This window comes from Mauremys reevesii, linkage group 15 (genome assembly GCF_016161935.1).
Source record: "Mauremys reevesii isolate NIE-2019 linkage group 15, ASM1616193v1, whole genome shotgun sequence".
NCBI classification, from domain to species: Eukaryota; Metazoa; Chordata; order Testudines; family Geoemydidae; genus Mauremys; species Mauremys reevesii.
The window spans coordinates 13786837-13812127 of record NC_052637.1 but is presented as its reverse complement, the minus strand read 5'-3'; the positions used below and the strand labels follow the sequence as shown (position 1 = coordinate 13812127).

General features: G+C 46.8%; 2 pseudogenes; both read left to right on the top strand.

The window, feature by feature from the left end:
* The first annotated feature begins 3789 nt into the window (after nucleotides 1–3789).
* LOC120383096 lies at nucleotides 3790–7818 on the top strand (annotated as a pseudogene).
* Nucleotides 7819–19882: 12064 nt separating this feature from the next.
* On the top strand, nucleotides 19883–24617 carry LOC120383095 (annotated as a pseudogene).
* Nucleotides 24618–25291: the final 674 nt, after the last annotated feature.

Genomic DNA, 25291 nt, shown 5'->3' with positions numbered 1-25291 from the left:
TGAAATAGGCAGAGTGAGGGAGTTGGAAAGGGAACAGCACAATGAATGGAGACAGACAGGCAGACAGACTGACCAGGGGATTATGATGATTAGAATGGATGGATGTTTCCTGCCACATCTCCAAAATCAGGAGATAATTTGTTACCAGCATAGGCTTATCAATAGCACAGATGCTGTGGCCCCAATCTGAATTGGCTGGACAGAGCCTTGGTGTGAGTCCAGCAGGTGCAAGGATCTGCAGTGGTGGATCTCACTGGAGTATCAGGAGCAATTCTCTTTGAAACCAACCCTCTTCCCCACCTTACTTTCCTCCTAAAGTTTTCTTTCTCCCTCAGTCTCACTCTGGAGCAGATCCTCAGTGGATCCACTGCTCCACTTGTTCAGTAGAGCAAGTTATATTACAGTTGAACCTAGACGCTCCCACAGAGGTGGGTCCCCATCGTTCCAGGGACTGCACAGACACACATCGAGAGACAGTCCCTGACCCAGCTAAGATCAGCAGGGTGACCAGATGTCCTGATTTTACAAGAACGGTCCCGATTTTTGGGTCTTTTTCTTATATAGGCTTCTATTACTCCCCACCCCATGTCCCGAGTTTTCACACGTGCTTTCTGGTCACCCTAGAGATCAGGGCCCTGTTCTTTAGGGTGCTGCACAGACTCACAGTAAATGAAGGACACACAATCGATACTCCAATCTAAGAAGGCAAGACAGATAAATGGAGGGAGAAAAGGAAGATTATTGTTCTCATTTTAGAGATGGGACCCAAGACTCAGAGAGTCAAAGTCACTATCCCCAAATCACCCAGTGACTCTGTGTCAGTGCTGGGTACTGAAGCCAGCTCTCCAGAGTCCTCAGACAGGACTTATCGTCTGGACCATTCTTGGGGATAAGATCCTCCCCTCCCCTCTCACTCACTTACGTTTGTGTCTTCCAGACTCTTCCCAGAGAATCATAGAAGATTAATGTTGGAAGGGACCTCAGAAGGTCATCTAGTCCAACCCCCTGCTCAAAGGAGAACGAATCCCCATGTCATCATTCCATTTTTACGCCCATCACCCCATGGCTATCACTACACTATGTGGGACTGCCAGTAAATTGGGCAGAATGCAATTGCCAGAGTCACTTTTTTATAGTTTTTCCATCAATACCACAGCCGCTCCCCAGCTCATCCCAGCTTTTTGAAAACCATAGCCAACGACCCAGCAAGTTTAACTAACTCCTGTCAAATGTGCTACTGAGGAGTCTGTTTCCTTTCAACATATCTCCACTCCTTGTCTTCATCTTTCTGGACACAGGCCATTTTTGAAAGAATGGCCAAACAGCCTTGCTCTCTGACAACCATCACCAACTGTATCTTCCTCCCTGTCTTCTTTCTCATTCAGATTTCTCTCCCCCCACATTCTTCCTTCCAAGTCTCACATGCATGGATGTACTTATTCAGAGGTATAAAAGCCTCAGTAGGTGCCCATGTTCCTGTCAGGGAGTCCAAAGTATTTGTAACATTCTTAGCCTTTTTGGGTGACACTGATAGAGTTAGAGGAGGGGAGGAGAAAGGTGGGAGATCAGGAATGAAGATGAAAGTGAGGATGGGGGGAAAGTTGAAAATATACAACCTGGGGGGAGAAGAGATTGAATGAGGATGTGATGAATTCTAGCTACATACAGTGTTTGGTATCATATTGACCACTGTCTTAGAAATGCAGACAGACAGGGTGGGTGAGCTGATTTCTTTCATTGGAGCAACTTCTGTTGGTGAGAGAGACAAGGTTTTGAGCTTACACAGAAAGGTACTCCGAGTGTCACAGCTAAGTAGAAAGAGGAAAAGAAGCCTAAATAGTTAACACATTTTCAAGGGATCGTTCAAGGTAAAGTTGCCAGTGAACTTGTCCCCCGTCATAGAGGGGAATGGGCAGGGGGAGAGAACCTGGAATAGGAGGCTCAGTGGGTCACAGATTGTTATAATAAGCCATATATCCAGCCTCCCTGTTCAATTCGTGATTTTAGTGTCTAGCAACATTATGAATTTACAACACAGACTTGATGGGATCCACATCCTGAGCCCCTTCTTCTGGCGTTCAAACAACCCCCAAGCTCACCATGCTCAGCATCATAAGCAAGCCCCCCACAGAGCAGGACACACCAACTCAAAGTGGTACCAGACCTTTCCAGAACAACAGACACAAAACCCGCAGCCATATTTCCATTTCTATGATGATCAACACCATTCACAACACGGCTTTCAAGATCCATTACTCTAAAACACACCAATCACAACATGTGGTGTATCTCCTCCAGTGCACTAAGTGCCCCAACAACAAATTTTTGGGTGAAACCAGACAATCACTATACTCTTGAATGAACTCACACAAGAAAATGATAGAAGACAAAAATACCCTATAACTGGTGGGTGAAAACTTGACAAAAAATGATCGCTGTATTTATGACCTATGAATTGTCATCCTGCACAAAACCTTCAAAAGACCAGACTGGGAGCTTAAATTCATAACTTTGCTTGACACTGAGAAAAAATCTATATCCAACTAACCCCACCCCCATCTGCTTATTTTCCCCTGTCCTTTCCCCTCAATGACTGGAAGCATGTTATAGACCACTTCACCATGAATGGTCCATTGAAATATGTTTTAAGTACTTATACTGAAAAATCTGCTTCACTTTGCATTTAGCTGTGACACTCTGAGTACATTTCCCAGACCTGCAGAAATGCTCTGTGTGACCTCAAAAACTTCTCTCTCTCACCAATGGAAGCTTCTCTGTTACCCTAGATTTGATGGATGTGTGTACACCAGAATGCAATCAAGTTAATTGCAACCATATTCTGTGTATTGAGACATTGTGAATTAATAAAATGGAACACCAGACAGTTAGGAGTAATTGGAAAACAGCTTTTAAAGGTAAGGTGAAGACTAGCTGGGAGTTTCTGCTAATCAGAATGGGAGGAGGGGAAAGAAAGGTCAACAAGGGAGATTGAAAACCTTGGTGGATGGAAGACCTGGAGTCTGGGCACCTCTGATAGAAATTTATTGAAAGTTAGGAAATGTGATGATTTTGTAAAGGTTATTGTGACCTTTGTGTTTTGTAGAAGTTAGTTATAAAAGATCAGTGAATTGAGTGGATTCTGGAGCAGTCCTCTGAAGCCATTTAGAGAGATGTTTTCTTGACATCTTTTCTCCCCGGTAGGTGAGCAACTGTCCATTCACAACCTGCTGCTAATTACTCAATACCGATCCAGTTTTTAGGTAAATATCTGGGATGCTCTAAATCTATTGCTTATGTCTGTGTGTGCTTAGCGCTAATAAACTGCAGGTTTAGATAGTGTCCTCTTACTTGCATTAATATTTCATCAGGCAGAATTGCTGTGTTCCCTGACACCACCTGGAGTGAAACAGTTAAGTATCCCCTGCTGTGGGTTCTGAAAACCGTTGGTAACAGGTCCAATAAAAGATATTACCTCATCCGCTTCATCTCTCCAATACCCTGGGACGGACCCGACTACAACAACACTGCAGAAAGACAGATGAGAGATTTCCCTGACCTTTGCATAAACGTATGCAGTGCTGCAGGTGGGTCATTCCCAGGTTATCAGAGATTCCAGTCTTTCCCTAATCCATTCACTTAACACTTACCTGTCTCCTAGGACTCAAGGCTACCACCCACTATCAATCCCAGCACTAGCACCTATGATTACACATCTTTTTGCTTGGGATATTTTTCACCCTTATTCTTTCTGGCCCCTACAGGTGATGTATGGCAAAGGGTCACGGGAAGATGGAAACCAAAGCTCCTTGGGAATTCATCCTGCTAGGGGTGTCTGATCAGCCACAGTTGGAGCTGCTGCTCTTTGCGCTCATTTTAATCTCCTACACCATGACCTTGCTTGAAACACCACCATCATCTTGGTCTCATGGCTCGACCCTCATCTCCACACACCCATGTATTTCTTCCTCAGGAACCTCTCTTTCCTGGACCTCTGTTACACCACCAGCGTTGGCCCCCAGATGCTGCTGAATTTCCGAAGCACCCACAAATCCATCTCTTGGGCTGGCTGTGTGGCCCAGCTTTACGTCTCCCTCTCTCTGGGTTTAACCGAGTGCCTCCTGCTGGCCATCATGGCCTATGACCGTTATGCCGCCGTCTGCCAGCCACTGCGCTACACCGCCATCATGAGCCACCGATTCTGTCTGCAGCTGGCGGCCACTGCCTGGTTGTGCTGCTTCGGCAACTCCATGCTGCTGACCATTCGCACCATGAGGTTGTCACGGTGTGGGAGGAACGAAATTGAGCACTTCTTCTGCGAGGTGCCGGCACTCCTCAAACTGGCATGTGTCGACACCTCTGCCAATGAGGCCGAACTCCTCGCCAGCTCAGTGATTTTCCTGCTGGGTCCACTGGGCTTCATCCTGTTGTCCTACGGCTACATAGGTGCCACCGTGCTGAAGATTCGCTCAGTGAAAGGCAGGCTCAAGGCCTTCAACACCTGTGCCTCCCACCTGGCCGTGGTGTTATTCTTTTATGGCACGGGCATTTCCACATATCTACAGCCTCCATCCAGCTACTCCCTGCACCAGGGCAAGATAGTAGCCCTCTTCTACACCATGGTGGCCCCCATGCTCAACCCCGTCATCTACACGCTGAGGAACAAGGAGGTGCACAGGGCGCTGCAGAGGGTGCTGAGGAGAAACATGACCACCCAGGGGGTCTGAGCAGGGAGAGCAATTGGCACAAAACCATTTCTATCTCTCATGGCTACCATAACGTCTTCTGTGCCCATGTGGAGCCTTCTTCTCTCTCCACAGCCCCGGCCCTCTCCACCCACACAAACCCTTTGGCCTCTCCCACTCTGCAGAACAAGCCTGCCCTAATCTGCCCCACAACATGCCTTCCCTTTCCCATTCCACACAAACCATCTGTCACCAACACAACACCCCTGCCCTCTGCTTTGCAATTCGACCAAGGACTATCTTTGGTGGACCTCCAGGAACAATCCCTGTTCTCCTGCCCAAAGAGATTATTCTTATTCCTTTCTGTTGTGGTAGCAATGAGGCTGCAACTGAGATCAGGCCTGTGCCAAGCGCAGCACAGACACCGAACAAGTTACATTTCCTTCCCCAGCTGATATCAGGGCCCCATTGTTTCGGGCACTGCACTGACACACAGCAGTAGGCAATCCCTTCTCCAACTGAGATCAGGGCCCCGTTGTGATGGGCACTGCACAGACACAAATCAAGGGACAGTCCCTGCTCCAGCTGAGGTCAGAGCCATCTTCTAGGGGACCAGAAGATATCTGAGTTCAATGGCTTCTCAATGAAACTAGCGCACATCTGGATAGAAGAATGGATTAAGTCAGTGAAGGTAGCTCTATAGGTTTTGAGAGTACCTGAAGAAGACCATGTGGATTTTGTGGAAGAATATCTCAAATTCCAGGACAGATCCACAGTGAAGTTCATGGCAACAGCTAACAAGCCAGACATAGAGAAGACATTTCAGTTGTATGCAAACAAAGCAGAACCAGATTCAAAGAATTCTATGAGCTGCCACAGAATCCAGGTGGGATCATTTGGGTCTACTCATATGAGCTCCAGGAGAGAATGAGCCAGGTGAAATGCTGGGACCCACAACAAGTTTGGGACATGAATATGGTCCTGGAAGCGTAGTTAGCGCTGGGGCCCGGGGATGACTCCCTCCATTGTGAAATGAACAAGAGTTCTAAAGAAGAGTCCAGTAAGAATTTCCATGAACTCGTGCAAGCTGCCATTACATGGTCTGAATTAGAGCAAGTTCCTGGGGAAGAGATGGGGAAGCTCAACCCCCTACACAAAGTGGAGGCCTAGGTAATGCATCTAACTGGGGAAAGGCTTTTTCCCAAACACAGTTAACACTGGAAAATTTAAATGAAACTAGCCAACAAACAGGAGGTGATGGTGAAAACAGTGACTGAGGGAATGAAAAGTAAAATCTCCCTTAGTATGCCTGAGGATCCCAAAGATTCCCACTGAAGGATATCCAGGGCACGTACATTTGCTACACTTGTGAAGGGCCAGGGAATACTAGCTCAGAATGTCCACTGCGAAAGAGTCCAGAGCCCCAGGTACTCAAAACCAAAGCTGTATCAGGAATGAGTGTCCCATGTACAGTAGAAGGCCAAGCAGTGGCAGAAGGATTCCTAGGCCTGTCCTTTGTGGAAAATCAGTCTGCATACAGTGCTGAGAGGCGCTCGGACAGTGCCAGCATATCTATCGACTTGTGTGAGTGAGCATTTGGAGACGAACTGCTGAAGTACTTAGAGCTGAGGTGAAAATCAGTTGTTTGTTTGATACTGGCTCAGAAATCACCTTTATTACTGAGTTGCATTTTCAAATATTTTTGAAAGCTAAGGAGCCAATTATACACCAAATACACAGTTTGTACATGTAACAGCAGCTGATGAAATGGCAACCCCAGAGGTGGGATGCCTTGAAACAGATATAGAGTCTATGGAGTGAGTCTTTCTCTACCAGTAGGGTGGTAGGTGGCTTTGATCTTGGTCCATGTGGACCCTCCATTACAGCTGGTTGGGAATTTTTTAACTCAAAATTCTCTTGTCAGAATATGCGATTCATCCAACCTGAACATTTTGATTTGGGGTGTCGGTGGGTGACAACATTTTTTGAGAAAAGTAAAAAAGCTTCAAAATTGTGGAAACCTCCGTTTTGGACATTTAGTAAATGGAAATTTCCATCTTTAAGGTTCATCACAAATTAAAGCTAACTAGAGATTTGTAAAAAATCAAAACATTTTGAAATTGTCAAAACAAAACTAAACATTTCAATTGACCCAAATTATTATTATTTTTTTTTATTTTTGGTTCAGGCAAGTTTTCAAGATTTCAACCCTTTATGCTGAATCCAGATGGGAAATGGTTTAACATCTCAAAACAATTTCACAAGATGTGAATAGCCTTTCCTACCCATCTCTGTTTTCCATCATTCGAGTGCTCTGCTCAAGATGGCATTAGTCTGTGAGTTATGTGAGCAGAGCAGACAATGAATTCCTGCCCAAACTCTTGCTACATCATCTCCTGACCAACTTGGTAACTTGAGGGCCAGAGCTCTGCAAGTGTAATCACTTATCTCCACACACAGTATTAGTATTTATTATTTGTGTTAAGCTGACAGCGCCGAGGTGCCCAGTCATAGACCAGGTCCCCACTGTGACAATCTGGTTCTGGTGGGACCCAGGTGTAAGAACACCTCTTTGTTCTTACTGTGGAAAATTTCAGCAAAATGGAGTCTGCAGTCACATGGGCAAGTTCCTGCACACCCTGCTGAGTTATAAGGCGTATCTGCCTCCTCTCAATGGGTCAATTGTGTAGCTGATGGTCCTTAATGGGCCATCAAGCAGGCTAGGCAGAGCTAACACCAACTTGTCTGGGATGTTTCCCAGTAACACAGCACACATTTGAAATACAGACGGTATAGGGCCAATATTCATAACTTCAATTACAAAATGATACATACATATAAACACCACAATCATAACCAGCAACCCATAACCTGGTCTTAGATACCTTATATGACCGCCTTTACATAAGATTTGGTGACACTACAGGACCTTGGTTACAAACCATGTTCTATATGGTCCCAGTTTATATCAATAACGTCACACCCACTGTGCCAGGTGCTGAAAAAACACAGAATAAAGAGACAGTTGCTGCCCCAAGGAGATGACGATCTAAGTATAAGACAAGAGACAACAGATAGATACAGACAGATGCGGGAGCACAAAGTAACAATGAGACAGTATTGGTCAGCAAGGTGAGCAGTGGTCTCAACACACCAGCAGCTGGTTCTCTGCATTGTGGAAATACTTAGGAGACCAGACCCCATTGTACTAGGCACTGTACAAACACCGAACAAAATGACAATCACAAGGTATCAGGCTGGATGCAGGAGGTCAGGCTGGATGGACCTTATAGTCTTTACTATCCTTAAAGACTATGAATCTATTACTACAATTTTAAAGGGGTAGTGGGGGGAGATTGGCTGGCCTAGGGTGGAGGGTTGAGAATGGAATATAGGGTCTTTTCCTTCTATGGGGGTGCTGACTCTAATCCAGCTCCAGCACAGATGGACTGGGGAATGTGTTATGAGACCTGTCCTCATTGGGAGTGCTGGCTCCAATCAGGCCCCTGGGCAGGCACAGGGCTGTGTGTGGGAATGGAATATGGGGCTTTTTTATAACAAATAAAAGACAGGGGGAGCTGAATATAAATCTGAAATTAGGAATTGTAGAAAATTGATGAGGAAAGCAAAGGGACACAAGCAGATTTAAAGACAATAAGAAAAAGGTATTTAAAATATGTTGGAGGGCAGGAAGATTCCTGATAATGGTATTGGTTCATTACTAGATGGAAATGGTAGGCTTATCAATAATAATGCAGAAAAGACAGAGTTGTTCAATAAATGTTTCTGCTCTGTATTTGGGGAAAAACAGGTGATATTACCTCATCATATGGTGATAAAATATATCTATTCATTTCCATCTATGTGTACCTGCAGCCCTCATCCCAGGATTAGGGCAAAATGATCTCTCTCTTCTACACCCTGGTTACCCCCATACTCAACCCCCTGATCAACATGCTGAGGAACAAGGAGGTGCACAGGGCTCTGCAGAAAGTGCTGGGATGGAGCCCGACTACCCAGGGGGCCCAGGCTGGTTCAGTAGTTGGGCATGGAACCATCTGTGCCTCTTTTGGGTTCTGTAGCATCTTCCCTGCCCATATGGACTCTTCTACCCTCTGCCCATTTCCACCCTTCACAACTGCCCTTGCCCTCTCCCACCTCAAAGAAAAACCTGCCCTCCCCGAGCCATACAAGTCCCCTGCCCTCTTTCAACCCATGCAACCCACCATGTCTACACCTAAAACTCTGCATCAGTGCACCTGTGCTGCTGTAGAGCTTTCATGGGAGAAGTGCTCTACACTAATGCAAGAGAGGTCTCCCTTCAGCATAGTTAGTCCACCTCCCTGAGAGGCAGTAGCTATGTGGCAGGAGAACCTGTCCTGCTGATGTAACGCGGTCTACTCAGCCGGGTTAGGCTGATATAACTACTTTGCTCAGGGGGTTGGATTTTTATACCAATATAGGTCTGTAGTGTAGACCAGATCTTGCATTTCTGAGATTGCACCAGGATATCAGCTTTCATTAAAAAAAAATTCTCTCCGTCTCACCCCTTATGGTTGGTTAGTACAGCTGGAAAGTTGACACCAGAATGGCGGAAAGACTCAGAAAGCAGAAGGAAAAGGGGGAAAATTAAATTAAGTATTTAAAACAAACCTTCTGCTTTTAAGCCAATCTCCTGATTTTTAGGGCCTGACACACCCTTTTGGAATGCTCTGGGCTGGCAAGACTGCACACTGTCTATCGAGAGAGGAAGACACAATAGCCCTTCCTCCATTCATGTCTCTGCTCCTCTGGAGCGTTGGAAATTCCATTTCCTGGACCACATGTCATGTGTTTCTCTGGGACCCACCAGCCTAATTGTTGATTTTGAACCATTTTGGTTATGGGATTTCTCCAAGATTAATGGAAAGAGGCCTGTTGATTTCAGGGGCATCAGATTGGCTCCCCAAGGGCATGTGACAATGGCTAAGGTTTGGGAAAGCGATAGATGATTTTGGATGATGAAAATGAGATACCTTAAAGGCACCACATTTTCAGAAGACAAGTGCCCAGGGCTTCTTGAAGAGCAAGCATTTAAAAATCATGAGGCATGCTCCAAAAATCATGAGATCATCTTTAAAAACATGAGATTTCATTAAATTATAACTGTTGGGTTCTTTTTCTTTGACTTCACATTTCTAATATTTAGGTCACCCTTGGGTTACATTACATGGTTTTGCTCCATCTCAATGGGGGCTAGAAATGTTTCTTTTTAAAATTATTTTTTAATTGTAACCACATTCTTCTAGGAGCAGTGCCTTTCAGGAGAAGACCAAGCACTGCCATTCTTTCGTTGGCAACACTCTGGTACCCAAAATTGCGAGTCACTTTTGTAAATCTTGGTCCGTGCATCTCTCTAGTGACCCGAACCCATAATTACAACAGTCTGTTACTGAAGGACGTCGAAGGGAGTTCCTCTTTTGGTTCAATCTTCACTTTATGCTCTCATGTCTCTTGTTTCAATGGGTATTTTCACTGACTTTGTTCTGTAGCTGCTGACCACACCTCTCCAATTTGAAGGCTGAGTGTCTGAGTTAATAAATATGTGTAACCCACACACTTTCTGGGTATGATGTTCTGTCCAATCTAGTGGCATTGAGACATGAGAGAAAGAGAGAGACAGTTAATGAATCTTCTCTACAGTTTTAGCTAGTGCCATTTCGCTTTTAGCCCACGCATTAGAGGCTCATACACTAAGCTCCACCCCTGCCTTTCCCCAAGGCCCCGCCCTCACTCCAACCTTTCCCATCCTGATCTGCTCCCCCTCAAAGCTCCTGCTCTGCTGTTGCGCGCTGATCTCCATCCTCCCCCAAACCCGGGGGGGGGGCAAATTTTCTGGCCCGAGGGCAACATCGGGGTTGCACAACTGTATGATGGGCTGGGTAGGGAAGGCCTGCCTCCCCAAACAGCCTGGTCCCCCCCTCTATCCGCCTCCTCCCACTTCTCGCCCCCTGACTGTCCCCCTCAGAATCTCCAACCCATCCAACCCCCCTGGTCCCTGTCCCCTGACTGCCCTCCTGACTCCTAACCACTGCCCTCCTGACTCCTATCCACATCCTCGCCCCCTGACAGGCCCCCCAACAGGCCTGCTGAGACTTCCACTCCCAACCCTCCCTGTTCCCCATCCCCTTACCAGCAGAAGAGGCTCACAGCCGCAACACCTGGCCAGAGCCTGCTGTGCTCCCCATGCCGCCCAGGAGGAGCGGTGGGCCAGAATGTGGCCCATGTGGTGGCGTGGCTGCAGGGGAGGGGGAACAGCAGGGGTGGGTGTGTCAGGGACTAGGGTCCCCAGTTGGGAGCTCAGGAGCGGGGCAGGACGGTTGCATGGCCTGTATGTGGAAAACAGGCTGTAATTTGTTTAATATGCTAATGAAATTGAATATGTGTAGCAAATTCACCCCTAAATGTTGTTTAGGCAGATTGCAGAAATTCTTGAAGGCAAGCTACACTTGTTTTTAGGTTAAAACCCCGCTTATTCCTTTCACAAGCTAGACAACCCTCTAACCTGGGTTCAGCCTTACTCCCTTAGTTCAGTCTTTTTGTTTCTCTAGCTGTTTCCAGCAGTCTTCTTTCTTGGGCAGGGAGTCAGTGAAGAATAAACTATGATGATGTCACTCCCCTGCCTTAAAGACCTTTAACATATGGCGTGAACCCTTTGTATCCCAATTTGATTCCCACACCCGGTAAGTGGAAAAAAAAGAGCATTATCATGGACTCCAGTGCTGGGTTACTTGGTCACATGTCCCCTTAGGGCCACTGCATCCATGACTCAAGGCTGTTTCCAGCATCTCCAGAAAGGCTTCCCAGTGGGAAATTAGCATCTTCTAATACTATCGTTCTCTCTAATGACCCTTCCCTCAGCCAGCCATCTAGACTTTTGACTTCTGTCTAGTGGGCTATCCCCAGATGTAAACACACTTGTAACAGATGCATAGACAATATTCCTGACTTCAGATACCAAAATGATACATGCTTACAAGTAGGATAATCATATTCAGTAAATCAAAACCTTTCCAAAGATATCTCACATGCCTTATCCTGCACAAAATACATCATAGTTATGCCATACTGATATCATAATAATATTACTATGAAAAATATGAAGAGTAATGCAACACTGTGCTCCCACTATTTTTATCCATGGCTGTTCCCCAACTCCAGAGCACCCATGGAGTCAGAGTGAGGAAATGGGTGAGGTAATATATTTTATTGGACCAACTTCTGTTCTACATGGAGCAGTTGTTCCATTAGTAGATAGATAGATAGATAGATAGATAGATAGATAGATAGATAGATAGATAGATAGATAGCATGTGGGGGTTAATAGAATCATAGAATATTAATGTTGGAAGAGACCTCAGGAGGTCATCAAGTCCAACTTCCTGCTCAAAGGAGGACCAATCCCAACTAAATCATCACAGACAGAGCTTTGTCAAGCCGGGCCTTAAAAACTTCTAAGGATGGAGATTCCACCACCTCCCTAGGTAACCCATTCCAGTACTTTGCCACCCTCCTAGTGAAATAGTGTTTCCTAATATCCAACCTAGACTTCCCCCACTGCCACTTGAGACCATTGCTTCTTGTTCTGTCATCTGCCACCACTGAGAACAGTCAAGCTCCATCCTCTTTGGAACCCCCCTTCAGGTAGTTGAAGGCTGCTATCAAATCCCCCCTTAGGCTTCTCTTCTGCAGACTAAATAATCACAGTTCCCTCAGCCTCTCTTCGTAAGTCATGTGCCCCAGCCCCCTAATCATTTTTGTTGTTCTCCGCTGGACTCTCTCCAATTTGTCCTGTAGAGGAAAATTTACAAAGAGCCTCAGGCTTTGATCAAGTTAGTAGGCCTGAAGTATGAGCTGAGTTTGTTTCTGTATGTAAGGGGCATGAGGAGGCAAAAGTGGGATGGAAAGTCCCCAAAAAAGAACAATGGCCTTCTGTGTACAAGGGGCACGAGGAGGCGAAGTGGAAAGTCCCCAAACACAATTTGCCATAGACAAGCTTGTTTTTGATAATCACAATGGAACTTTAGAAAAGTGAAACCACAGAAGAGCTAGATAGGGAATAACAATAACAGGAAAAGCCAAATAAGGGAGATGATTGTTTCTTTTTGCTTTTGACCTTTATTAAATTTTGCAATTATATTCCAGATAAGGTAATCAACATGAAATGTGTGTGTAATTTGTCTGTGGTTTTAAGCTTTAAAAGGCTTGTATGTTTCTTGAATCAGGGGGCAGCTACTGGGAGCTGTTACGCCCCTGCACTTGTAACAATAAGGGAGCCTCAGGCTTGTCTGATCCAAACTCAACGTGTAGTTGATTTTCCACAACAATCCAGATCCCTTCTGCTGAAGTGGTGAACCAAAACTGGATGCAATACTACAGGTGTGACCTCACCAGTGCTGAAAAGAGGGTAATAATAACTCGATCTGCTGGTAATGCTCCTACTAATACAGCCTGATATGCCATTGGAACTTCTTGACAACAAGGGCACAATGATGACTCATATCCAGCCAGCTGGTAGCGGTTCATGGGATTCTTCCTTCCTAAGTGCACGACTCTGCACTTGTCCTTGTTGAACCACATCAGATTTCTTTTGTCCCAATCCTCCAATTTGCCTAGGTCACTCTGGACCCTATCCCTACACTCCAGTGTACCTACCTCTCCCCGAAGCTTAGTGTCATCTGCTGAGGGTGCAATTTATCCCATCATCCAGAGGATGCAGGGACTGTCAGCCCGAGCCCCATGACCATGACTTCCTGGCAGAACATAAACTTCTGTTGGATCCGTGTACTAAAGCCAATATAACTGCACACCAAAAGGACTTTGCAAAACATTCAGGCAATACTTTCCAGGTATGGCGGGTGATAATGACTGGATTCGCAACCCCTTTGATGATAACACTTTCTCAATGCAAATATTGAGCACTGAGGAAAAAGAGAAATTGATTGAGATCTCCTGTGATTAAGAACTGAAAAGGAGTTTCCGTAGTCTTTCATCGATCAACTTTTGGCTGAGTTCAAGAAACAAGTACTACCTGCTGGCCAAAAAAGCTACTATGGTTTTGTCACCATTTTCAACAACATACTTATGCGAGAAAGCATTTTCCTCTTATGCACATCGGAAAAGGAAATACAGAAGAATAAGTTTAAGCTTTGTTGCAGTCAGGGGTGGCTCTAGGATTTGCACCGCCCCAAGCAGGGCGGCACGCCGCAGGGGGCGCTCTGGTGGTCACCGGTCCCGCGGCGCCGGTGGACCTCCTGCAGATGTGCCTGCAGGAGGTCCAGCAGAGCCACCGGCCGCCCTCCTGCAAACGCCGTCCTAAGCACGCGCTTGGCGCGCTGGGGTCTGGATCCAGCCCTAGTTATAGTTGTGTTTTGTTTGCCTGGACTGCTCAAGACCTGAATGCTTGTGGGATGAACTCTTTACTTGAGTTGGCGTCTTAAATACCTTCATGCTGTTTCACGTCTGGTTTTCCTTGTTGAAATATGTAGGAGGCTTAATTGAAGTGATATGAGTTACAAAAGTGAAATCTTGGAAGAATGTTGCCGTTTTCATAATGTAATAAAATTAATAATGTAATGATAAATAATAATAAGTGTTCATGAGATTTGATATTTTCATGAAAGTGGTTCGCATCTTGTTAAAGTTTGGGAACCACTGATTTAGACAGACAGGTAGTCACTTAGTATATTTTTAAGTCTAGAGAGTAGCCAGGTATTTGCCCAGCACAGACACCTAAATGGAACCGAATGCTAGAATATAGATATGTCTCAGCCAGTCTCCTTGACCTGGGGCTGGGAAAAGGCCCCATATTCCATTGCTAAATCACAGCTGACCTCATGGCTTTGAAAATGTCTGAGCATGAGGAAATTCAGCACCCATGACTGATGGTTTAACTGGACATGAGGGAGGAAAAGATCAGTGGCACTAAACAACATGGACATGATTTTTGCAGAGGTGTCATCCCCTAAGGTGTACATGAATCACAGGCTGACAGGGGTTAGTAAGAAATTTCCCAGCTGTTCACTGAGAGTGTGTTGACACTTCCTTTGACTCTGGGCCACTGTTGGAGATGGGGGCTAGATGTACTCGGGTGGGATCCAGCCTGGGGACTGGTATGTTCCTGTTAGATGTTTTTGTGCTGCGCTCCTCCCCAGCATGTGGAACGTACCCTGAGGTTGGGTTCCTCTTGACACACTTTGATTCAGTTCTTGGTTTGGCACAGAAAAAAATGTCAATGGCCGTCTGTCCCCGCTGTGAGCTCATCAAGATTGTTCACAAATAGCAAACGTCTTTAATAAGACTCAGATTTTTCCAGACATGAGTGGAAGCCGATATGCTAACAATACCTGGTGTGCTGCGTCCTGACACTTAATGAAGAAAAGTGGGTCCAGGAGCTGGGGAGCATGTGGGATGGTTAGCTTTGTAAGCTCTGTCCTATGAGTATGATAAAACTACCCTACCTCCCAGGGGTGATGTGAGGATAAACCCATTAGAGATTGTTAGGTGCTCAGATATTGTGGTGCTGAGGACCAGACAACTACCATAGATTGGTAGATTTGGTTACAGTTGGAATCTGTCTTATCCGGGATCCCTAATCACAAATATATGCAGGGATAACTTTGGTTAGGTTTATAAAGTGCTGTGTAAACCTATTGTCCCTTGAGAGGCCCTGTTTCCATAAAGATTTATGCATGTGCTTAACTTAAGCCCACAGGCAGTCCCACTGCCATCAATTGGATGTGGTTTGGGTAAAGGAGATTAAGACATGTAGGCAGAATAGGTCCAATTTATAAAGGGACTTACTTGGCTATAGATACAGATGGATGCTAGGGGCCTAACTCCTATTGGAATCAGTGGGAGTTAGAAAATCCTTTGGAAAATTCTACTTGGTGCATATCTCATATTTAGCTCTATCTGAGTCCATAATCCTCCTGAAAATCAGTGGAACTTGGGTGCCTCATTCCTTAAAGTTCCGTTGAAAACCCTAGTTCTGACTGCTGGTAGGATGCGGGTCTAAATTATTATTAGTGGTAGAGGGATTATCTTATTCCCTCCCTGCATGTTTAGACTATGGGCAGTCTGTACTCTCTCCAGTTTGTCCTCATCTTCCTTAATGCACACTATATTATATTATTTGTTAATTAATAGTAATAATAATTGAGATAATCATTTAGACAACCTACACACATTAAATTATTTCAGTATTTCCATGTAATTAACTCCTTTCAGCCATAGATTGTAGACAGATAAGTCGATAAACAGAAATCTATCAGCCAGTTTTTCAAAGTGATCTAAAATCAACACAAATAGATAGATTACCCTGTAATTTGCCATGCCACATCAGGGGCAGAGTACAATTAGAAGTGCAAATTTGGAGTTTGCTCATGGGGATCCTGACATACATCCTCCTGCAAAAATTACCACTTCAGAATTGCCAGTGCTTATAATATTTTCCTGAGCAAAGCTGGGGAACAAACCAGTTGCAGAAACCACATGAAATGGAGACCAGTGGACTTTCCCTGGGCTCATCTAATTACTCGCACCAAGAACCAGATGCAAAACGGAGTGATTACAAAGTTATTGGGTTTGGATTCTGGGTCTATAGATTGGTAGGGATGGTTGATGAAACCTCTGAAATTCAAGAAATGCAGTGTTAAATGAATGCCTCTAGGTGTCATCATAGCAATTATTAATGGTTAGTTGTTAATGTTTGATAATTAATTGACAACTCCAATAAGCTGAAAGGCAACAAAGGTAACACAGATACATGGAAATACTTTTAACATGATCCAAAATTAATGTGTGTTACTCATACTCCATGACGTTACCAGGAAAGATTAGCCATTTATTCTAGACTTCGGTTCCTCATCCAGGTTGGTCTAGAGCTCCTTGGTAAATAAGAAGTTAATTTAATGACATACAATGTTTCGATGACCACTACAAAAATTACTAATAAGATGCATGACAGTTCATAAGAGTTATTCAAAAAATTGTAAATTAATTTGTAAATTATTTTAAGGGTCAGAGTTCAGGTTACAATTTGAGTAAAAGCATTTTTCTTTCAAGTTTCTGAGAAGGGCATTGCATGTTGACATAACCTCAGCATATACACTATCAAGAATTCAAATGTTTACAGAATGTACGTTCCCATGATTCAGGGTACAAGTCAGTCTCTAAGTGTCCGCACTGAGGAAGAAATTTGTGTTATAGGTAGGTTGTCTCATTGCCTGTCCCCTTGCATACATATCGTAGAACTGCCACCAGCTGCCACAGCTGCATTTTCTATGACAATTTGTTTCAAGTATTGTTGTAGTCAGGTTGGTCCCAGGATATGAGCAAGGCAAAGTAGGTGAGGTAATCTCTTTATTGGATCAACTTATGTTGGAGGTTTCAAAAGAAAGCTACACAACACCTTCAAAAGATGAGCCTGAGAATTAAATTCATAAGTTTTCCTGTGAAAGATTTATGTTACCAATCTGCCCGGGTGTCATATGCAGGGACGGCTCCAGGCCCCAAAATGCCAAGCACATGCTTGGGGCGGTATGCCGCGAGGGGCACTCTGCCAGTTGCTGGGAGGGCGGCAGGCAGGGTGTCTTCAGCAGCATGCCTGCGGAGGGTCCGCTGGTCCCGCGGCTCTGGTGGACCCTATGGGAGGTCCAGAGCCGCGGGACTGGCAACCAGGAGAGCACCCCCTGTGGCATGATGCCATCCTTGGGCGGCGAAATGTCTAGAGCCACCGCTGGTCACGTGATCAGGCTGGGGCCGCAGGATTTTAGGGGAGGAGATGGAGGAGCACACCAAGTGACTACATTTTAAAGCTTTATTTATAAAATAATAAAATAACAGCGGCAAGTGCTGGGAATGCTCCCACGTCACTCAGAGGAAGAAAGAAAGCATTAGTGCCCCGGCCCTAACCCACTTTCATACTCACACCCACGCTACCCGAGGCTGGACAAACCTGGGTGTATTGTAAGAAGAAGAGGGCGAAGGGTGGATGGGAGTTCTTCTCCCGTGCACGGGTCATCCAGGTGTAACATTGATCTCCAGCTTGCTTCAGCTTTCAGGAGGGTTTTTAAGTGCTGGGTTCTTTGGGGGGCATTTTGTTCAGGGACCTCTGTTCCTGGTGCTCTTTGTACCAGTCCAAACCAGCCTTCCGTGGCTTTCTCAGCTTCCCAAAACACACCAGCCACAGGGAAGCGAAAATGGTTGTCCCCCCTCCCCAACCACTGGCCTTCACTGTCTCGCTCATTTTTGCAGCCCCTGTGGTTCTGTTCAGCTGAATCCTCCTTTCTCACGGCTGGTCGGGGTGGAATAGGTCCCCATCTTTCTTGGCCGGCAGCCGGAAGTCAAATGTGTGCTGTGGCCTTGGGCTGGAATCAGCATCTTATCTTCGGGCTGAGGTAGATGAAGTGTTGAGTTAACCCATTCTCTGTTCTCTCTGTCCCTCTTTGGCCTCTCGCAACCTGTAAAAGAATCTTTCACTCCACATTCACACCTTTGACCCTTCCTGACATGCTTTGCAATGCCTGCACCAGCATTAGCAACAAACAAGGCTGATCTGCCTCCCCATTGGACCCCCTGAGTGAGGGGGTCCTTGGGGCTGTGACATTCTGGATACTGAAAACCCTGGACTTAACAGAGACTCTGGTTTTATGGCCCTGTAGTGAGCCTGAGTGGCCTCCCGCTGAGTGGGAGAGCGAGGCATTATTACATTCCCCTTGGAGGGCGGAGCCTAGATCGCCCTGCCCCCTTCACCAGACGTATCGGGGTGTGGCTGGCAGTATAAAAAGGCCAGCTCTGCAGCACAGTTCGGAAAGAGCTGGTGGAGGAGAAGGACACTCTGCCTATTCGGCTACATCCCCGAGAGGAAAGTTCGCCTGACTGTTCCTGATCCCCAGACGCCGATGAGGACTGGCCAGGCGTGCCTGCCGCCATGTATCCTGAGGAGCCGGAAGAGGCCTGGAGGCAATCATGCCCCGGGCTGGCAGGGAGTGGCCTGGGGCAATCATGGAGCAGCTGGGTGCCGAGTCAGGGGTGGCTCAGTCAGCATGTTGCGGCTGGATCCCCACCAGCACAGGAGCAGACAATCCTGCCCCTGCCAGGGCCCTGGGCTGAGACAGGGTGGAGTATGGTTGGACCACATTCCCCTGCAACCCCACCCCAAGGTGGCTGACTCACTACACTGTTCAGAGAAGCCCTAGCTCTGAAAAGGAGCCTCCCTGACCAGCTGCCTGAGCCCCACCCAGGCTGAAGCCAGCCCTAAGACTGCTTTGCTTGCTGGCCATTTGAGCCTCCTCAAGCCCAGCCAGCTCATCTAAGACCGTTTATTTGCTGGCTGCCTGAGCTCTGCCAAGGCCAAAGCCAGCCCTGATAGACTCTGTTTAAGAGCTGACAGCTTGGGCCACCCAAAACCAGGCTAAAGCCTGATTAGAACTATTGATCGCACAGCCCTATTTTGGGCTCAGGGCTGTCCTGCAGACTCTGGTCCTGGCCAGAAGGACCTGCCTGAGTGACCTCCCTCTGAGTGGAAGAGGGAGGAACCATTACAGGCCCATTACAACAATTTGTAAAAGCAGCAAAGAATTGTGTAGCACCTTATAGACTAACAGACGTTTTGCAGCATGAGCTTTCATGGGTGAATACCCACTTTGTCGGATGCAAGTAGTGGAAATTTCCAGGGGCAGGTATATATATGCAATCAAGAAGCAAGCTAGAGATAAAGAGGTTAGTAACTAACACGGCTACCCCTCTGATACCACTGGTCTACAATTTTTGAGAAGTCATCTGCTTCAGAGATAAAATGTGCTATTTATTATGTATTTTGATGTGCTGAATTCAAATATGACAATTAAAACAACTGATTGGCTACTGTTTCTAAGATATTTAAATTTTTACATTTTATGTCTATGTATATTGTGTAGCTAGTAGAGTTTTAATAATAAATTGTAAACCTAGGTCTTTTCATGTGTTTATGGTTGCTTTACATGATAATATTTCACCTGTCCTGTTTATGTAACACTTAAAAATCAGCAAAAGGGTTATCTAACTAAAATTTATTATGAAACAAAAGGCAAAAACTATTATGTACATAGTTTAGTCCTATTCAGTGTCTACTCGGCGCTTCTTGGCTTGTCTCTTGTATTCATTAAATGGAGCATCTCTTGTCACTGTCCAGCAATAGTCTGCAAGCATTGACGGGCTCCATTTGCCCTGATAGAGTTTCTCCATTGTTGCAATGTCCTGGTGAAATCGCTCGCCATGCTCGTCGCTCACTGCTCCGCAGTTCGGTGGAAAAAAATCTAGATGAGAGTGCAAAAAATGTATCTTTAGTGACATATTGCAACCAAGGCTTTTGTATGCCTTGAGGAGATTTTCCACCAACAACCTGTAGTTGTCTGCCTTTTTGTTTCCGAGAAAATGTATTGTCACTAACTGGAAGGCTTTCTGTGCCATCTTTTTCTTGCAACACATTGCATGGTCAAATGCATCATCTCAAAGAAGTTCACGAATCTGAGGACCAACAAAGACACCTTCCTTTATCTTAGCTTCACTTAACCTTGGAAATTTTCCACGGAGGTACTTGAAAGCTGCTTGTGTTTTGTCAATGGCCTTGACAAAAGTTGTTTCATGTTGTCCTAGGTTTACTTCATATGGACTGCATGACCAACTGGAATTGATGGCAAAACATTGCCATTATGCAGTAAAACAGCTTTAAGACTCGTCTTCAATGAATCAATGAACAGTCTCCACTCATCTGGATCGTGAACGATGTTGAGGGCTGCCATCACACCATCGATGTTGTTGCAGGCTACAAGATCACCTTCCATGAAGAAGAATGGGACAAGATCCTTTTGACAGTCACGGAACATGGAAACCCTAACATCACCTGCCAGGAGATTCCACTGCTGTAGTCTGGAGCCCAACAGCTCTGCCTTACTCTTGGGTAGTTCCAAATCCCTGACAAGGTCATTCAGTTCACCTTGTGTTATGAGGTGTGGTTCACAGGAGGAGGATGGGAAAAACTGTGGGTCCTGTGACGTTGATGGTTCAGGACCAGAAGTTTCATCCTCTTCCTCTTCCTCGTCTGACTCAAGTGAGAATGATATTGGTGCATCAGGAACCGACAGTCCTTCTCCGTGGGGTACTGGGCGTATAGCTGATGGAATGTTTGGAGAATGCACAGTCCACTTTTTCTTCTTTGACACTCCTTTCCCAACTGGAGGCATCATGCAGAAGTAAGAATTGCTGGTATGATCTGTTGGCTCTCTCCAAATCATTGGCACTGCAAAAGGCATAGATTTCCTTTTCCTGTTCAACCACTGGCGAAGATTTGTTGCACAAGTGTTGCAGCGTATGTGTGGGGCCCAGCTCTTGTCCTGATCTCCAATTTTGCAGCCAAAATAAAGGTGATAGGCTTTCTTAACCATAGTGGTTATACTGCGCTTTTGTCATGCAAAAGTCACTTCACCACAAACTTAGCAGAAGTTATCTGCACTGTTCACACAAGTACGAGGCATCTCTGCTCACTTTGGCTAAACAGAAATGTGTCCCTTTGCATAATCAAACACTGACAAATAAGAGAGCACGACACTGTATGATTTCTAGAGCTGATATAGCGCAATTTGTTCAGCAGAGTGATGTAAGCTTCGTTATGATTGCATCATCCATGACTTCTAGGACTAACATGATGCAATTCATATCATGTATGACACAATACCAGCTTCAGATTGCATCATTCATTGTTTTGCCTAAAAAGCAAGTACTGTCCAAACCCAGTCATAGATTTATTCATAGATCCAGTCAAAGATGTATTTTAGTCATTTCTGGTTTAAATTGAGATCCCTTCCTTTTATAACTCACTTATCCTCCACTATTCCCAAGTCAAGGCTCGTATATACTGACCCAATAGCATATCTTGAAAACTAGAGCCAATCAACAATTTTACGCATCATTTTTGTTCTCAGTGACCCAGTATTTGTAAAGTTTGACTACATTTATTTCAGAAGCATTATTATTTCACTGCCTGTAGAGCAGTGTACTTAACAATTTGTAACACACCCTGCAGTCTATTTACCTTTCATTGTCTGACAACTGCAGAGGTGTTAATTTCCCACTTCATGTTAAATGGGCTCCTGCAACATGCTTAACCATCTGTCCCATCTTATATTTAACTTGAACACTCTGGTTACCCTCTCCAGAGCTGTGTGAAGCTCGAAAGTTTGTTCCTTCCAGCCACGTAAGTCTGTCCAATAAATGTTATTATCTCATCTACCTTGTCTCTCAACTCTGTTTCTTGGCATCCAGATGTGTCACAGGGTGGACTGAGCCCTTTACGAGGGAACTACTCCCACTCACTGTGGCTCATTTGCAGCCTTGACAAGGCCTGACAGTGGACATGTGTTCCTGATAAAGAGCCAGCGGGGAAGGGAACAGGAGGTGGAAGCTGTCAAGTTGAGCTCCAGCTCGGAAGGGCTGGGAGTGGTGGCTTTATGAAGTGGTGACTGGGACAGAAGAGGAGCCCTGGGAGTGGTAGAAGACCTCAAAGCTGAATATAAACTTTTGTGTTGCTGTGATGGGCTTTCTTTTGGGACCCGGAGGATTGTTTTGAACTGTTTCTGTTATTGAATGAGCCCCGGACAGGGTTGCTGTTAGCCATGAGACAGACTGTGTGGATTTCTTAAGGAGTCCTGAAGAGGACAAAGAGAGGATAGCCACCACAGACCTAACCTGGCCATGAGAGGGTTCTCGGGAGGCAGGGGGGGGGGGGGCCCTGTTACAGTATCTTATGACTACTATCAATTGCCACAGATCCACTGTTCTATGATTTAATTTCTCGGCATATTATTGTTATGGATAAGATAAAACTGGAGTCATAGTTAGGAGACACAGTCACAACCAGGACCTGCAGAAATAAAGAAAAAAAAACTCCCTGTTGGAAAGAGCTTACAATCTAAGCATCAATTTTCAATGACAAATCCATTTCTTGCCATCTGTATCCTATTACTCTCACCAACTGCCACAGATCTAGTTTTCTAGGACACTTTGATTCCCTGGCATATAGACCCTCCTTTGTCACTAAGTGCCACACAACCACTTTTCTGCAACAAAGCCATTCCCTGGCAGAAGGATCTGACCTGCCACCCAGCTGGCCCAGATTTTCTATGACAAAGTATGAAGGGGCAGGGTTCATTGAGAGCACATGGGGAGCTCTTGAAGGTGACGCTCCTGTGTACGCCTGGAGATGCCGCTTTTATGGTGGGAGCCTGGCGATCATCGTTGTCTTGTGGCTGGAACCCAGTCTCCACACCCCTATGTAGTTCTTCCTCAGCAACCTCTCTTTCCTGGACCTTTGCTACACCACCAGCACCGTTCCTCAGATGCTGGTGAACTTCCACAGCATCCATAAGTCTGTCACCTGGGCAGGCTGCGTATCCCAGCTCTACATCTTCCTCTCGCTGGCTGGCACCAAGTGCCTCCTGCTTGCTCTCATGGCCTACGACCACTATGTTGCCACCTGCCAGCCGCTGCCTCTCCTGCAGATGGCAGCCACTGTTTGGTTGTGCAGCTGTGGCAACTCCATCCTGCAGTCCATTCTGACCGTGCTGCTGCCCCAGTGCGACCAGAACTGGGTCAACCACTTCTTCTGTGAGGTGCTGGCCCTGCTCAAGCCAGCCTGTGTCGACACCTCTGTCAATGAGGCCCAGGCATTTGCTGTCAGTGGTCTCTTCCTGATGGTGCCACTGGGCCTCATCCCGGTCTCCTACAGCTACATTGTCACCACAGTGCTGAGGATTCGCTCTGCCCAGGGTAAGCTCAAGGCCTTCAACACCTGTGTCTCCCACCTGGCCATTGTGTCACTCTTCTACGGCTCCACTATTTCCATGTATCCACAGCCTCCCTCCAGCTACTTGCAGGACCGGGGCAAGATGGTCTCCGTCTTTTATGGCATCATCACCCGCATGCTCAACTCCCCGATCTGCACGCTGAGGAGCAAGGATGTTCAGGGCCCCAAAGCTGTGGGGCAGCAGCTCCGATCCAGTCTCAGGTCATGGAGACTGGCTGGCTCAGGGGGCCAGACAATGGGATATGGAGCCTTTCCCATCTAGGAGGTTTGCATTTTAATCTCTCTGATCATGTCCCCACATGGTGCTGGGACTGCGAAACGGGTACAGCACCATGCCATCCACTCCTGGCAGGACCCATGTGCTCCCCCTCTCTAGCTGGTGCTCATATTCCACCTTCTCCAGCCCAGGGCCGCACAGAGGATTCCGGGGGCCCGGGGTCTTCGGCAGCAGGGGGCCCTTCTGTTCTGGGACCTGCCGCCGAAGTGCCCCGAAGACCCACGGTGGGACCCCCCGCCGCTGAATTACCGCTGAAGCGCGACCCACCGCCAAAGTGCAGCCGGGTCTTCTGCGGTAATTCGGTGGCGGAGGGGCCCCCGCCGCGGGTCTTCGGGGCACTTCGGCGGCGGGTCCCGGAATGGAAGGGCCCCCCGCCGCTGAATTACCGCCAAAGACCGGGCTGCACTTCGGCGGCGGGTCTCGCTCCGTCTTCGGCGGTAATTCGCCAGCGGGGGGTCTTTCCGTCCCGGAGCGGAAGGACCCCCCGCCGGCGAAGACCGGGAGCAGAAGAACCTCCTGCGCCCGGCCCCGCAAGAGTTTTCCGGGCCCCCCGGAGTGAGGGAAGGACCCCGCTCCAGGGGCCCCGAAAAACTCTGGTGGGGGCCCGTATAGGGCTCAGGGCCTGGGGCAAATTGCCCCTCTTGCCCCCGGGTGGCCCTGCTCCAGCCAGCTCTTCAGCCAGCATCCTGACATCTTCCACTTGATGGAGCTGGCGAAGCAAATCTTCCACCTCCTGCCCGGAGGCAGCCCAGAGCTGCTGCAGGGGCCTGCCTGAGACCTTCTCCATTCCCTCTTCCGGTGGGAGGCGGCCGCGCTACAGTTCTTCATGCTGCAGCCCCACTGAGTGTCATAGGTCTTCCAGCACGCTGACATTGTGACGCCTGCGGGGTGCTAGACCTGCTCCCAAGCCTGGAGGCACCAGCCTCCCTTCCACCAGGTGCAGATCTGCAAGATGGGCATGGAGGTCTTTGTGTACAGGCCAGGCATCTTGGAGGAAGAGCAGAGAGAACAAGTGCTTCTTAAAGAAGAGATTGAGGCTCCCACAAAGGGGTGGGTCTTTTCTCCAATCTCCACTGAGGATTCGGCACAATGGTAGTACTCTTTGATAAGAAGGCCTTCCAGAGCAGGGACATCATGACATTCACAGAGTGCCAGGCTCTCTGCGGCACCAGCCCCTCTGGGAATGTGGTGGGGGCATGTGTCATCTACAGCCACATGGCACTGAAGGTCATCAGGTTCTTCCAGCTGGAGGCGCTCTACCCACTCTATGCATCCATATCATCCACCTGGTCCAGGACCCCCAAGCCATTTACACCTCTCACCTATCACCCAACACCTATCTGGTCATGTTCATGTACAGGACAGCATGTACGTGGCTGCAGTGCACTGCCCACCTCCTGCCCTGTGTGACACTACCTCCTGACCTGCTATAATGACTTGGTCAGGGAT